The sequence below is a fragment of the Branchiostoma lanceolatum genome, chromosome 18 (genome assembly GCF_035083965.1).
Source record: "Branchiostoma lanceolatum isolate klBraLanc5 chromosome 18, klBraLanc5.hap2, whole genome shotgun sequence".
In the NCBI taxonomy this organism is placed as follows: domain Eukaryota; kingdom Metazoa; phylum Chordata; class Leptocardii; order Amphioxiformes; family Branchiostomatidae; genus Branchiostoma; species Branchiostoma lanceolatum.
In genome coordinates, this window is record NC_089739.1 from 14,983,286 (window position 1) to 14,997,704 (window position 14,419).

Sequence of the window (14,419 nt, forward strand, 5' to 3'; positions counted from 1 at the left end):
GAACAACAAACAAGGCGACCGCTCTATATTTGTGCCCTCAGACGTCCATCTCAGCGTCTCAACTATAGGGCGTATTCACGTGACGTCATCACCCCTGCCCTCCGTGGGCGGCCATGTTGGTGCTCACCCTGCAGCGAAGTTTTTCGGTGTCCGACGGTCTCTAAATTTCCAAGGAATGCGAAGTCGTCTGATCGCTGTTTTCTTATATACAAAGAGTCTCCAGCCTCACATCCTTTTCGCTACAAAAATCCAATTTCACCTACTGGAAATGACCCATTATCGACGACCGAGGAAAGGTTTTCGGCCCAGAAGCCTGTAAATATGTCCGCTAAACTGTTTACAGAGTACGCATAAAATCAGTTCACAGCATACAAGTGTTCCAAGGCCTGCAACCACGTAGTACAATGTCTTGAGTGTCGTGAAAAAAATTGTTGACAGGGAGTATATTATGATCGGGAAAGTTCGACGTTGAAAGACCCCCAGTTTACGAACGTGTCTCAAGCAACGACTACACGGTGCCGCGACTGTGTTACACAACGGGCCTGTAATTTGCTTTTCGACCAGATACAAAAGGTTTCCATACACACACGTTGATTCTCAAACTTCAACTATTTAGATCCGCTGTTCGTATGTCAGAAATCCACTTTTGTTTCAGTCGTAAGTCCCTTCGTATGTTCCCGCACCAAGCCCGCACCTACACTAGAAACGCAAAACCAATCTTACTGTTACCCGATCAGTGTGTGCTTTATCAGTCCCAATCCAACATCTGACCACGAGGCAAAACACCATGATTATGAGACAAAACGTTTTGAAGGGAAATTGTGAATGGCGTAGAAAACATCTGCCATTTCGATGGAGAGTTCCATAGGGCTCCACTATCAAGTGAGCACCAACATGGCCGACAGTGCTCGTTGCGAGGGGGCGGGTCACGTGACTGAATACGCCCTATACTAGTACTCTACTCTAATACCTGAAGTAAGCTGAGATGAAGAAGGGGACTTGAGTTCTAAAGTCAGTATGGAGACTGACAGCTGCCCTGTATAAACAGGAATGTTTCACTTCTACATGACGACATCCGATGCACGTCAGTTGTCGCAATTGGTCAAAATACAGACACAGATATAGACGGCTTCTCCTGGCATGCTTATCATACTCGTACTGTATTAAAGTTGAGTAATATTATTATATATTTTATTATCAGATTTTGAACACCAAGATTACGAGCTTAGCGAACATAATGCGCCTAGGGTTGTGAACAACTGAAAACGACTATTTCTCATCCTGTACCACGTATTGAAGTGTTTTCTAGTTTTGCATATCTGGTTGTCTGCTTTGATTGACATGGCAATTTTACATAGACTATTAAATGCCGGCAAAAATGGGTGTTCTAAGGCGCCTCGACTGAACAACAATACTGTTTAATCATAATTTATGATCCTACCAAAATCGTAATTTACAAAATGACTTCAATGGAGAGAGTATATAAGTTTTATAGATAAAGACAATATATCAGTTAGGCAGTTCGAAGGAGTGCAGAGTTACCAACATCAACGTTGTCATTTCCCCGTGATAAACGATGTATATTGAGGAAAAATAAAAGAATTGTCATGTACAGAAGCCACTTAATTGCACCTCCGATAAACGCACCTTCCATTTAACTGCACCGAATCCCAGAATCCAAAACCGGTTCCCATTCACTCCATTGTTAGTGACTCCGCATATCTGCACGGCGCATTGTCACCAATGCCGGATAACTGCACCAAAATTTGTCAAAAATCCTCGACAAGTTAACTAAAAGGTGCGCTAACAATCGGCAAACGCGGTACAAATGAACCGATAAGTGCCTATGTTGAGGCACGATACCGCCAATATCCAATATGTCTAAAATTGTTTTCACTAACAAAAGAAGGTGGTCTCCACTGACAATCACGTTGATAGCGATCGTATGGGAGGTCCTGGGCGGGTCATGGGGCGTGTCGTCAGCATAAAGAGACACACGCCTGCCAAAGGCGGTATTACGTTCTGGCAGACAGCATGCGGTACTCAATAAAGATTGGTCTCTACCTGTACACAGTCTTATTACTGTGAATGTATTTAAGTTCGCGGGGATTCGATTTCGCGTTAAGGATGACATGGGGTGTTGTCTGCGGTTTAAGGTTCGCGGCAGCGCTATATTCACATACTGCTGCAATAATAGAAGACCGGCGTCTTAACGTACATCTAGTCGCAGTTCTCACATCGAGTCGGAAACCACACAGCGACTCGGCAAGGGTTACAGACGCGTGAACGGACATAACAGTCGCTTTTGACGGTGCGGTGCTGACGTGATCATCTGTCACATTCTTTGATGGCAGAGCTGAATCCGCGTCCTAGAAACTTCCTACATTCACAAGGATGTATACGCGGGTTCGGCTATGCTATAAGGAGAATGGTCTGTCACTGATCTAAGTCATCTAACCATATCTACCCAGTGGATACGTAGTACAGTTCATTCATTGTACAGTAATTCACTACCATGATGTACACAGTCTAATCTGTCCAAACATGAGAGGGGCCTCTCTGGCGCTTACTGATTTCACTCACTGTGTCCTGAGATGTCTTTCCTGAGAATTTGAAATTTACTGTTTTAATACATAAACGCGGCTCTAACAAGAGGTGGAATCTACGGTGTTACCGCACTGTACCTGTATAACGAAAGCCTTCTAACATCTAAATGCGTACTAACAAGTTCATACAGCACACCAAGGTTTATAAACTATTCACCTCCTGTATGATACAGTGTACTACCGGTCCAGCTGGGCAATTTCGCATAATTGCACCAGCCGGATAATTGCACCAAATACGCCGGCAAATGGGGTGTGCAGTTAAGCGGCTTATACTGTATATGGTGAAGTTGCTGCTGCTGTTAAGTGAACAAGCTATCAACGACTTGTATTACATACATCTTGATGGTCGGTAGATCTCATTGTTCCCATGTATTCACCCATCATATCATCAGCGTTGCTAGTATCATATTATTCTTTCGCTACCACACATGCTATACTTGCACTCAGTCCGTTCCTTATCTTTTTCTGTGTCATAAATTTGGATATTTAGTGGACAGACATGATTCCATGACGTCAGGTGTCTGTTGAGTAGTCCTTGTGCGATGTACTTCTAGTGACGTCAACATCAGAACGCTGAGCATCTCGACACTTCCGGCAACATAGAAGGACGCGGTGTAATTTCCGGTGACGTCATACAAACGACCTACGGATGAGCAAAATAAAAGTTGTCTTTTTATTACGGTGAAAAACTTACGTATTTCTACAATGCGCAGTTCATATGGCACGCTATTCAAATAACATTTCAATATTATAAGTCATCGTTGCCTATAGCAAACAGAAGAAAACCCTCTGTTTCAAGCAACAGCACTAACATATTAATAATAATAACTTAATTGCAAGTTCATGCCCGAAGGCTAATTGCAGACAAACAAGTACACGGAAATACATGGGAATCGATATAGTTATCTAGTCTACAATGAAAGTTCTATGTTAACTAAGGTTGACTATGGCTGGGTTTGACTTCTTTTTTGAAGGCAGTGGAAATGAAGAGACCCACCTTTTGTATCGTAAGTAGGTTGGTTGACTTTAGTAGTAAGATTGATTTTTGTAAGTTAGTCAAATGGTCAAAGCTGGGCACACGGACAGAGAAATGAGCTCTTATAAAAATTGGCATTGTCATGGAACTACACTCGGCACAAAAAGTTTGGAAACTTAACTTTAGTCGATCATATCTCCGTTGTTTCTTTATCAGATTCAGTTAATTATATAGAATTAAAAAGCTTGTGTGATTTTCTTTCCGATGATAGCAAACTTATTATGGTTGTAAATTAATGCAACGAGCATGCTAGCACCAGACCTGCTTATGTGAGCGGGTTGCATGAAAAAAGTGCACAGATTATCCTACTAAAGTCAAACGCTCAATTCTGGATTTTCTTCTTCTGCTGGTAGCACGTGGCTGGTGTACGAGGGTAATATGAAACTTCAGTCAACAAAATGAAAGCTTAAGTTAGTCTTCATCAACACATAAATGCGAAAAGTATTCTCAGTTATGATGAAGGTCTCTTAATACTGAGTACATAAGCCATGCACTGTCACCACAGCCCGACACATCCTCCTCATGCTGTCACCAGTTTTGTTACGCGGCCCCTGGCCATTCTTCCACAATGAGTCGTCGCGCTCAGGTCGTATTGTTCTATTGGTCGTTCTTGCATGCACAGTTCGCCCAAGCTGTTCAGTGATCACAGAGTCTGAGAGGTGTTCAATTGTGTTGAGATCTGGGATACAGGAAGGCCCTTCTATCCTCTGTATTCCTGCATCCTGGAGGCGGTCTGAAATGACTCTTATTCTGTACGGGCGTGCATTATCATCTTGCACCCAGTCTCATATTGCAGAGGTAAGGATCTAAGAAATGTGACTGGATGAAAAATGGTGTCTCTATATCTTGCCATCAAGGTTGCTTAGGTTATTAGCCTGGTTTTTACTCTGCCCCACGCCATGATGCTAACTCCAACGAACACTGTCGTCAGTTTACCTGTGCAACAGTCAGCATAGGGTTCTCGTCGTCGTCCCAATACTTTCATTTATTGATCCAACAGTCAAAATTAATCTACTCTCATCTGAAGCTGTGAGCATAACATTCCTCCACACACTGTTCCATTCACGATGCAGACGGCACCCACGTAGCACCACCGCAAACGGGTTTGGCGCTAAGCTGAGTGTTTGACACTAGCAGGGAAATTTGGGCACTTTTTTCTACAACCCACTCGCGTAAGCAGGCCTAGTGCTCACTCCATGAGATTGCAATTGTGATGAGTTGGGCACCATAGGAAAGGACATTACACAGGCTTTCCAACGATATACAATGCATTGAAATTGATCAAGGAACAGGTGGAATATGATAAATCAAAGTTTCCAAACTTTTTGTGCCAAGTTTATTTTTTAAAAACTGAGTTGATGAGTAGCTACCTCCGTGAACGGAGTTATTATTTTTGGTGTGTCTGTCTGTGTGTCTAATTGTGGCCAGCATGACTCAAGAAGTTATGGATTGATTTTTATGATATGTGGTATGTAAGATTTTGGTGGATGAAGGTCAATGTCAATTTAATGGCTTTCCTTGGTACTGTTTACTATATCTTATTCTAGACAAGCTTTGGTCAATGCTCTTGATTATTTCTGGTGTTGGCGGATAGCTTTTGACGTCGGGAAGAAGTGATGTTTCACTCCCCTAGAAACACGTTTTGGGACTGCAGGACTAAAGCACTGCAAAAACCAAGGCCCGGGCATTCCTGATGAAAACCTGCGGAAGAGGATGACTCAATAAACTGATAAAGGGCCACTGTCAATTGTCATGAGTTTGAGGCGTCGACTGGCCAGTGGCTACATCGCGGACACGAGATCGGGAGGTCACCGGTTCGATTCCTTGCACTAGTCCTGGCTGGGAAATGCACAACTTTCCTCACTCCACCCAGGAGTAAAATGGGCTCCGCCTTGCAATACCGTTCCCTAGACACAGTGGATAACCACATACTGCCCCTACGGCATCATAAAGGCTGATAAACTACCTACTATTTTTAGATAGCCTGGTCTTACCTGCAATAGGCGGGCCAAACAGCATGGCAAACCCCTGTATCCCGTAGGCTATCCCCACGGCACTGGCCAGCCGGCTAACTCCACAGCACTCCGCCAGAAACACCGCCGTTTGACTGGCACAGGATCCACCAAACAGGCCGATAGCAAGGCAACATACCAGCATGGCAGGGTACGTTTTGGCAAACGGTAAGAAGAGCAGACACAGGCCGAGTCCGAGGTTGCAGACTACGTACCCACGGAGACGATAGAACAGACCCAAGTCTGAGAGCCAGCCGTACGCTATCCTGGACACCAGATCACCAATACCGACGACTGAGACAAGGAAATCAGCTTAGTGCGTTGCAGTTCTAACACTTCTCGCATGGGCAACGAGGTGAACAAAGGGGATGAAATTACCAAAGATTACGAGCATACTGGCAAAAATAAAAACAAAAAAATACGGTGTCTGAAAAAGGGAAAGGTCCAGGAGTTTACATAAGGAAAGACATGTCCAATGACTTCTTGAGCGAACCTTCGTGTCATTTGATTTAGTTCTTCTCTTGTCTTCAATATCTTCGTCCAGATATATCAGTCTTAACAGGGCACCAAACATCCAGCCTTGTAAGGCGATCCCTGCTACGATAAAAAGGGAACCCCACCACCCGTAGTGCTCTATAAGTAACTTAAATACGGGTGGAAAAGAGAATGTTCCGACTCCGGAGCCTGATAAACCTAGTCCGTTAGCAAGTGCTCTTCTTTTCTTGAAGTATCTCCCCACCATGGTAATGCAAGGTGTATACATGAAGGAGAACCCAAGACCTAAAAGAAAAAAAAAGCAGAAGGCTGTTTGTTATTTTCGAAAATGCTAGATCTACTGTCCCTGCACTAACACTTACTACCGTAAGAATTGCAAAGAACTACATTTTGTACACTGTATAAGATGGCTTAGATTAATTTGATATGGGATTTTTTTTCGTACAAGGAAGGAAGAAAGCAAAACTTCTCTCAATCGGGACGGATTGTGATAACGACTTCTGACAACATTTGACCCATTGCTGACGTCACGGGTACCTAAAGTCACGTGTCCATAGCGACTGGGACAGTCGAAAATTCCAATGAGACCAATTTATCTCTTCTCAATGCATTTCACCAACTCCGATTAAATTCTATGCAGAAAAGAAAACAAAAATCAATCTTTAGCGTGCAGTCACGTCGTAAGATTTCATATGTCAAACGATTTTCAGCGGCGGACAAGCCGGATGTGCATGTGTGACAAACTTTCCATTCACAAGACAGTTGGCTTTTTCATGATTCTCCCAGCCAAGATTGTTCTCAAATTGCTGTCGTAAAGCTGTCGTATGACGCACGTGCAAGTGTCTTACCTGTGATGAGCCCAGCCGTCAGGTACATGACAGGTAAACTGGTGACGAACATGCTGGAGAGGAGACCGACTGTGGCCATCAGACTCCCCGCCATCGCCACCGCCTTGCAGCCGAACACGTTACACAGGGCCCCGGTAAGAAGCGCTGCAAAACAAGACAAAGAAACATTTGACACGGTTAAATTAATTTCAATGCAAAATAGGAGCTTTTTGGAAAATTTAGATTTCGTGAAAAATGTATCGATATCTGGTACAGCACTACAGAGTAGTCATGTCTACCATGCTGAGCTTTTGTGCCCACTTTCCATATCAAGGAAGCGGACATGTAAAGGCCGCCATGCCGGTGTCCTTGATTTACATTCCAAGCTTACACGCAGTTTTATAATTATGTATCGCCCATACTATAGGTATTGTGTTAGTGATGTTTCTTTCTCCTCCTCCTCCCCCTCCCGTCAAATCTTCAAATCGATTCATCTCGGTCGTCCCTGAGCCAAATAAGCTGAAATTTGGTATCCAGGTACAGTGAGGTTTAAACGAGTGCACACTGAGGTGTTTTGTTGAACTGGCGAAGTGTTGATGGTTAGTCGGTAAAGCTACGTCCACGGCGGTGTAAATACGGTCAAAAATATGTGCCACGTGCTGGCGGCGGACGTACTGTATTCAATGAAATTTGCCACTGAAAATGCGGAAAATAGCTTAAGTAGGGCCCATGCAGCGTACCAGTATAAATAAACAATACGTTAGCGGCTGAACAACACTCAAAATTATGGTAATTTGGCTTGAGATACGCGACGGCGCTCGACTGTCTGTAATTTCGCGAGTAGAAGCTCTCACAATTACGAAAGTAAACTAGAAAGGCCGTCATTTGCTCCTCCTGAGCAAATACAGCATGTTTCGCCCATACTCCTCCCCATATCCATGCAAAAAATGGGCTGTCCCAAAATAACAACTGGGCACGCCAAAAATAATTACTCAAGAAACTGGATAAAGTTTTGAAACAGTCAGACGTTTCAGACAGCATCCACTGTCTTTCGTCAGTGACTAACGATAGGACTGAGAACACCAGGTTTTATACCAAAACTCTGATTAGCTATGCTGATGAGGTTAAAACAATTTAGGATGTCTTGATGTAGTCTTTAAAAGAAGATTAATTCAATACAAAGTTTTATGCCAATAGTTCAATTAGCTACTGTTGATTTTAGTACAGTAACTAAATGTTGTTCGTCCGGGGGTGGGGGTAGTGGGCAGTACATTATCCCAAGTGTCTGAAAGTTCAACGCGTAGACCCCCTTTCCTGTTGAGGGCGGGGTTGTACATCCTCTCATATATTGCTTCTCTAATTCCCCGTTCGAACCAGCGTTCTTCACGATCTAGGATGTCCATGGATTCGAGATTGAATGAGTGTCCCTGGTTGTGTTTTAGATGGTGGTAAATGGCAGAGGAGTAGCGGTTAGCGCTCTTTCTGCAATGTTCCTTGTACCTTTCTCTTAGTGGTCGACTTGTCTCCCCAATGTACATGTTATTGCAGTTCGGTTCCTCACATTTCAGTTTGTAGATGACATTGGCTTTGATACCTTTTTCAGGCCTGTCTTTTGGATAGACTAATTTCTGCCTGAGGGTTGAGTGAGGTTGGAAGTAAGTGGCAATGTTGAAGTTTTGGAAGATTCGTCTGAGTTTTTCCGATACTCCTTGGACGTAGGGAATGGTAATGTTGGCCTTGTTTCTGTTGGTCAATGGTTTGCACTTGAGTGTTTTCTTAGACTGGTCAGAAGGTTTGAGGGCTTTGTTGAAGGTCCAATTTTGCTAGCCACACTTGGCTAAGGCCACACGGAGATGCCTGTGTTCGTCTGTTTTCGCTTCGTCTGAGGTGATGACGTTGTCTGCCCGATGGAAGAGAGTTTTGATCACTGCTAGTTTGTGTTCCAAAGGGTGGTGGGAATCAAAGGCCAGATATCCTGTACACTTCGAACTGAAGGATCCTTCTCTATGATGGTTTTGGTGTCTAGAAAGGGGAGCCTGTTGTTTTGACACGACTCCTGTGTGAACTTGATGTTGTCATCTACCTGGTTTATATGGTCAAAGAAGTCGTCCGCTACTCTCTCTTTTAGCCTACACCAAGTGTCATCTACATAGCGAAACCAGTTTGCTGGGGGAGGGCCATTGAAAGTACTGAGGGCTTTGTTCTCAAATTTCTTCATGTACGGGTTCACTACAATAGGTGAAACCGGTGATCCCATATCACAGCCGTGTCCTTGCTGGGAAAAACTGTTGTTTGTACGTGAAGTATGTGCACCCTAGGCAAAGGTCTAGTAGTTCACATATGTGTTTAACGGAAAGGTTGGTTCTATCTGCAAGGGTGTCGTCGGCCTCCAAGGCTTCCCTAACTACTGCGACTGCCTCCTTGGGGGGTATGCAAGTGAAAAGCGAGCACACATCATATGAAGTGATGATTTCATGTTCTGCTACAATGATGTCTTTGATTTTGTGGACAAACTCTGCACTATTCTGTACGTGATGCTGGGACTTCCCCAGTTAATTGTCTTAACCTCATTAACATACATATTCAGAGTTTTGGTATAAAACCTGGTGTTCTCAGTCCTATCGTTACTCACTGACGAAAGGCAGTGGATACTGTCTGAAACGTCTGACTGTTTCAAAACTTTATCCAGTTTCTTGAGTAATTATTTTTGGCGTATCTTACTACCTGGATGCCTAACTTTCATCAACGTAACACCTGGGCAAATTGAAATATCAGTTACATGTAGAAAGGCGACATTTGCGAGAGCAACATACTTTTCCCATCTCCCTCCCCATTCATAAATTGACTGTTCCAAAATCACCCCTGTGCAAAAAAAAAATTCTCTACAATTAAGTTCTGAGTGACGCCAAGAGCCTTCTGCATAGTTTAGCAACTTCTTACCGCAAATGCTTACGAGATTTTTCGCAGAGACTGCGAGAATGTCTGCGGAACAGCCCCTGACCTCAGGTAACCCTAATGAAACACGCGTTCTTTGGCCAACAGCAAATGGAACGCGCGAGACGTTAGATAGAACATGCAACGGGGATAGCACTTTTGACCGTTTTAGGTCTAAAAATAGGCCCAAAAGTCCCAAAAATTAGTCATTTTGAAGTGACATATTCCAAAAATAGGATTGAAGCCCTGTAGGGACATGCTCAAGGCACCCTTGAACCGAATTCCAGGTCATTTACTTATAATGTCAGGGCACAGGAGCCAAAAATATAATTTTTGCCTAAAAATGTCCCCAAAAACCTTTAAAAAATGTTTAAAAGATGGCCCTTACCTTCCAGTCGTGCTGCTACCTTGCAGTCGTGCTGCTTGGTTCAACCAAGGAACTTGGTTCAACACTGTGTCGCACACAATAAGACCGGATATTAAGGGATTTCAAACTTATTTATTTCATTTCATTTGGCGCTATTTGAATTGGTTCTTCGCGTTTGGTGACCACTCCAGAGGGCGACAGAACACCATGAACAGAACAGTTTGGTTCACCATTTTGGAACGAACGCTGAGGTAGGATATCTCATCTTATATGCCTTATAGTTGTGTATAGGTAACATTAGTCCATCTGTATGTGTATTCAGGTAAATGTAGATCGAGAATTATGTACCCAGGACGTCCCTGGTATTACAAAAATAACTCGTTCGAGTTACCGTACAAATTATGGTCAGTGCATATGATTAGCGAAACGGAGTAAACTTGCGTCGTCAAATAATTTAGCCTGCTGTTTACACGGTCTCTCGCTGACCAGGGGAAAGACCTCTGGTGTTGTTGCAACGTAATTTGGGGGCTTATTATCTCCATGAAAAATGGAGATATAGTTTTGGGTGTGTCTGTGTGTGTGTTTGTCTGTTTGTCTGTTTGTGTTTCCGCACCATTCCAGTCAGCATAACTCAAGAGTCTCTTAATGGATTATAATGATATTTGGTATGTGGGCGGGTCTTGTGAAGCCAAAATTCAAGGTTGACTTTTGGCCCCCTGGTATGTGACCTTGGTACTGCAGAAAATCTTCAAATTTTTGTATCTTTTGACCTGGACGTGCTGTGGTCTTGATTTTTGGGTGGCAGATAGCTTGTGATGTAATAAATAAGTGGAGTAGGTTTGGGCTCCCTAGCAGCTACCTCTGGAACTGCAGGGGCGTTCTTGTGAAAATCTTCTAAGGAGAATAACTGAACGAAGGAACAACGGATTTCCATGATATTTAGTATGCAGGTAGCTTAGATAGACATATACACAATGAAGTGCAAATTATGCTAATTGGGGCTTAATTTGCATAGCCAATGAGGAAAATCTATATTTGCAGTGTTTTCCATTATCAGACTCAAATACATGTAACGTATGTAGTTTATGGAAAGTGGATCATGAACAGATACTAATTATGCAAATAAATTCTTAATTTGCATAATTAATGCAAAACACCATATCTCATCTAATAGGAAAATTATTGGACTCAATATGATACTTAGTATGCAGGTAGCTTAGACAGAGATGTACATGATGAAGTGCAAATTATGCTAATTGTGACTTAATTTGCATAGCTAATGAGGAAAATCTATATTTGTAGTGTTTTCCATTATCAGACTCAAATACATGTAACATATGTAGTTTATGGAAAGTGGAACATCAACAATAAATTCCTAATTTGCATAATTAATGCAAAAACACCATAATTCATCTAATTGGAGAATTATAGGACTGTCAATATTGCAACATGTATAAGTTAGATAAAGGTGTTTATGACCGAGCATATATTATGCAAAAGTGTAAGTCATTTGCATGAATAGAATTGTTCATGGAGATATGAGGTCGTGGGACTCTTGTTTTACTCTGTATTCTGCACAAAACGATAGCCTCGTGTCTGTGTTTTTGTAAACAAATTAGTGGCTGGGGGAGGGGGGCATATTGTTGTTTCTTCATGCACTCACGTTTTCCCAAATGCTTTGTGAATCATTTCTTTCCTCCTTTAGTTTAGTATACTATAGTAGATCCATTCAAACAGGTAGGAAGATCTGTTCTTTTAGTAATCATGTTGCAGTACCACTACTGAACTGCTGAAAGAATTTATTTTTTTATATTCAAGGAATTGTATGTGATACTACTATGCTGGGTGATATAGGTGTGTGTAAATACTGTAATTTTACAAATTGTGTTGACATACTGTATGTGAACTTAGATTCTCATTTTTTTTTCAACCATAGGGCTGTAGATCAAGAATATGAGCGTTGGACGTAGCTAGTATTACTTATTAGAAATTATATTCATCAGAATATACGTTTTATTTTAAAAATGGTACTGCCAGGATCAGGTATACTTTGAGATAGATTGCAAAACATTTGTGTTACAGTTGGGATCAGGATTTTTGATGCAAGTTTGACCCCGTTTCACCAGATTGGACTCTTTGGAAGTCAGGAACACACACTAATCAGCACGATATCGTATCATTGTCACACTGACAATTTGCACCTCCAATCAAGTAGCTTCCCCTTCTATATTTTCAACCTCCTTGCTCCAATCAATTGAAGCCAATTTTGAAATATTAAATATGTTCAGTTGGCATCAGATGTCTAACATTTCTTTTTGCTTTTTCTTTCAGTTGTGGCTGCTGCAGTCCCCAGCTGCCACAGAATTGGACCAAAGCTTACTAAATCAAACTTTACGGTCAATTAGAACAACCATTCGCACTAATACAAATGTTACTCAATCTTCTATTACTGCTTTTACTTCTGTACACCTGTACTCATTACAAGACTATCCTGCCACTAAACAGACTGTGAACTTGAACTCATTACGAGACAATCCTCTGCCACCGAGCAGATTGTGCATTTGTACTAACTTCTGTCACTAAGCACACTGTGCACTTGTACTCATTAGCAGACTATCCTGCCACTGAGCAGACTGAATTTGTACTTTCTGACTAATAGTGTGTCACAATCACTTGTGATATTTATTCCTATTCACATACATATACTGTACATATACAAATACACATATTCGAGTATGATGACCCTCTCAGTTCCTACACCTGAATGAGGAGGGTTGATATTGCTACAGCAGGCTTTTTATGCATTTCTGTTATTATGTGTGCCGCATAACTCGACAACCTGTAAACGGATCTTATCAATATTTGGCAGTTCAGTAGCATATGTGGAAATGAAAGCCAATGCAGTGAAGGTGAACATCAAATAAAGGCCCAATTAACATAGATAATGAAGAAAATTCATTTCGCTCCATTGCACAATACGACTTTACGACATGTAAGACCTAATTCCTAAACCAAGGAGGTTAATTTCCACGTAGACGAAACGCCAGCTTTTTGCAAAGCTCTTGTTTTAATAGAGATGTTTTCTAAATGGTCCATTATGCATGGTAATCCCTGTAATCTATTCTTTCATAGGGGACACAAGCTCCGTTTTGGGCCTGGAATATGACGTTGCAATAGTTCACTTTTAGACAGATTGTTTTGCCATGGGATGATTATGGGAGTTAATTTTTGCATTGGGAGGGAGAATGTTTACGTTGTTACATGCACACACCGTGACGCGTACGCACGCAAGCACACACATATTCAAAGTGAGACACTTGGGCGCTTCTGACCGGGTTTCGCGTCATTAAGAGGCGACACCTGGTCGGAAGCAGTCCACGTGACCTCACTAACCACCTGTACTCTATCACCTGTCCACAGAACCGCATTTAAGCTTCAGAACGCGTATTCTCTGTCTTGTCGAGCTACGACGTCGGTGTGGTCGAACGGCGGTGATGGCTCGCTGTGTTTCGTCGCTACCATCTCCTCCCTTTCGCGCCTTACCCCCCTCCCGACCCGACGGTCCCAGCCGGCGCTTGCTTTTCGCATCCCCTGGCTATAGCAGTCTTCAGGCACCCGTCTGAGGCCACGCTTGGCCTCTGCGGAGCCAGCAGTTTTGGGAGCCTTTAGGAGCAAGGCGCACGTGGCTTCCAAGTATGTGAAAGGTGGTACCTCTTATACTAATCTTTTATCATGTGGGAAATTTAACTTGTTGTTTGCCCGTGTTGCGGGGGTGGTGAGTGTGTGTAATGATGTGTTCTTTTAAATTTTAGTGTCAGGTTAGCTTTATTTGGTCCTAGGCCATTTCCATTTTCCGGTAGGGGAAAAACTTTGCTCAGGTTGGGAAAGTTTCGGGAAGTAGTGTTCTTTGGAAAGACTTCCACAGCTGAATTGGACCGCTCCGAGAAACGGGAGCATCAGCTATGGAGGTCAAATCCTTGGAAATTAAATTTTCTTGCCGCCGGAATTTCTAGGACTTTGAGCAAACGGTTTTCTAGCCTAAGCTGTTTATTGTTTGTGATGGTTGTTCGTAGTAATGTGTTTTCTTCAGTTGTATTGCTAATAGACCTGTGAGCGAACGGCTGTTTCGCCTAAGATGTTTT

At 42.6% G+C, this 14,419-nt stretch overlaps 1 long non-coding RNA gene and 1 pseudogene across 1 annotated transcript; one reads left to right on the forward strand and one right to left on the reverse strand.

The window, feature by feature from the left end:
• Positions 1-2,514: 2,514 nt before the first annotated feature.
• Positions 2,515-7,142, reverse strand: LOC136424153 (monocarboxylate transporter 12-like; annotated as a pseudogene).
• Positions 7,143-10,437: 3,295 nt separating this feature from the next.
• LOC136423827 (uncharacterized) lies at positions 10,438-13,213 on the forward strand. Its single transcript, XR_010753797.1, has 2 exons — positions 10,438-10,528; positions 12,609-13,213. It is a non-coding gene; the product is annotated as an uncharacterized lncRNA (long non-coding RNA).
• The last annotated feature ends 1,206 nt before the right edge of the window (positions 13,214-14,419 follow it).